Raw genomic sequence first — 2821 nt, forward strand, 5'->3', positions numbered from 1 at the left:
TTTGTTTGTTTGTTTGTTTGTTTGTTTGAACGCGCTAATCTCAGAAACTACTCGCCCGATTTGAAAAATTCTTTCAGTGTTAGATAGTTCATTTATCGAGGAAGGCTATAGGCTATATATCATCACGCTACGACCAAAAGGAGCAGAGTAGCAATAAGAAATGTTACGAAAACGGGCAACATTTTGACCCATCTCTCTTATGTGACGCAAGCGAAGTTACGCGGGTCAGCTAGTAAAGCATATATAGGGCGGAGGTGCCAGATAATGCCTGGCTTACACTTCGAACATTCCTGATCCTTTGTGTAAAAAGCATAATTATATTTTAACTATACTTTAAAAAATGACTAGCCGGTTGTCGGTAGTCGATACGGGTAGAGAGTCGCGGTAAAATTATACAGACATAACGTATCGATATCTAATAACATCGCACTGAGAATATGAAAAAATACTTTTTTCTCTTACGATATGTAGCACAAATCAAGGTACGAGTTTATTAGGAACGTGTGACATTCGTCCTAGTTTTATTGTCTGTCTGCTGTCAATTACATCGACGTCGCGCGATGTCTTTCATAGGGTAGATTAGTTGTACTTTGGGTAATAAATAATAAAAAAATCATATAAAATTCATAGGTCAGGAAATTATTTTATAAAAAAAACTGGTGCAAACTCACAGGCACAGCTTTATATCGATAACAAGTAAAAATATGTTATTAAACACACTCCTTTGCGTTGCGCAGTCGGATAAAAAGGAATAATTTCTACTTACGATATATATGTAGCACAAATCAAGGTATATTAAGAACGTGCGACATTCGTGCTAGTTTTCTTGTAAGATGTCAATTACGTCAACGTCGAGCGATGTCGCGCGTGTTCAGTCGAACGTGTAGCGTGTGTTATCGTCAATACGATTACATCCTACACAATTATATTGCGATGTGCATCTTTAGGACACACCTTTATAGTTAAGTGATTTTTGTACTGAAAACGTTCAATAATACGTGTCTAACTATCTAACTAAATCTAACTATCTTATTAATAAACGTCGTAAGTTTAGATTAGTAGTTCAGTGTTTCGTCTTTTTCACTCATTTGAAGAAAGAGGCGCCCATAGCCAGTTGCGCTAAGCAACGATTGGCGCGGTCATTCCATAGATGGGTGACCGCATAGTGGTATTTGAACTGGGCGTCTCCATGCTTCGGAGGGCACGTAAAAAGTCGGTCCCGGTTGTTGTCTACTAAGATAACAGTCGTTAAGCCACGTCAAAGGCCTCTCGGGCGGCTTGAACAACTTTGACACCAGGTTGACCACTAACCATACGACAAACAAACATTTGAAGAAATTCAGACGCTAATCAAAGCTTACGCAGTGATTATTTTTGTTAAACTAGTTTTGAAAATTTGACCCGCAACGGGACTTGATACTCTATTGATTATAAGTTTATCATACACTTAAGCATTTTTTAGTTTAAACCAGTATGTTTTAGACACATTTATTAAATAAATTTATTAAATAAACATCAAACAAAATCATTAATTTATTACGAACCTAGAAAACAAATTCGACTAGACTTTACCTCGGTTAATTAAGAACGGTAAACATTTTACATAAAAAATATTAAAAGGTATAAAAAACAGTAATTAATCGAGGGCTACATTTTTTATTTTATTTGATACCACGTGGAAAGTTATAACTCGATTTCTTCCGTTTTTGCTATTTTTATATAAACAACGGTTTATATGCGGAGACTGGTAGTGTATCCGACTGCTGACCACGAGTTCCCGAGTTCCATTCCTGAGTCGGACACAATGCTTTTGGTATTTTATCTAATTTATATTAGACTGAGTATTAGTATTCCTGGCTGAGATGATGATGATGATATTAGACTAGAGGCCGCCCGCTTCTTCGTCTGGGTGAAATCCCTTCCCGTGTAAATCCCGATTCCTCGAGAATTCCGGGATAAAAAGTGGTCTATATGTTATTTTCAGCTACCTACATACCAAATTTCATCATAATCGGTTAAGTAATATTTGCGTGAAAGAGTAACAAACATTCACACATACTCACAAACTTTCGCATTTATAATATTATAGTAGGATTAGGTATTATAATAGTAGTAGGATTATTCTCAGTTCAGTAGCAGTCTGAAGATTGGTATTCTGCTCGGTAAATGGCAATGGGCTCACCCCCTATTACATGGGACTGACATTGTTTATGGCAAAACGTGTAATTGATACACTCCTGCCTATACCTTCGGGCGCAACAAGCGTGATGCGTATGTATGTATTTGTAATTGGATCTATCACTTCATGCAACACTACAAGTTTAACATATTTTTCATAGATAAGCGTTTCGTATCTATATACAACGTGTCCCAAAACTCAACGTCAAAACGAAAACCTGAGCTAGGCCCAGTTGTGTTGGCTCTAAAAAAATATTAAAAAAAAATCTATCTCATGTAGTTTCAAAATGACAACCATTTTTGTAAAATTGCCACCCTCTGATGAGTTTACGTCTACTGTGGCTACAAATGACTTCTTTTCTAGTTCTTTTTTTATGTGGAGTATGCCTAAGTAACGTTACTACAAATTTCAATTCATTATTTGCGCACAACTTCATTGGAATTTCTGAAAATATCCCTTTTATGGCGAACTATGCCTATCGTCGTCGATATTTAACTTATTATTAGTTCGTCATAAAACTTTCTCAAAATTATTCTAATGTCATCTAAGCGTTCTGTGATGATGTCGTCTTGGTCGATTTCGGATACTGCGGCCAGTTTCATTGAAACCAGCCAACTGTGCAGGATTTTGTTTATAGTGGCC

Source organism: Anticarsia gemmatalis, chromosome 21 (assembly GCF_050436995.1).
Source record: "Anticarsia gemmatalis isolate Benzon Research Colony breed Stoneville strain chromosome 21, ilAntGemm2 primary, whole genome shotgun sequence".
In the NCBI taxonomy this organism is placed as follows: Eukaryota; Metazoa; Arthropoda; class Insecta; order Lepidoptera; family Erebidae; genus Anticarsia; species Anticarsia gemmatalis.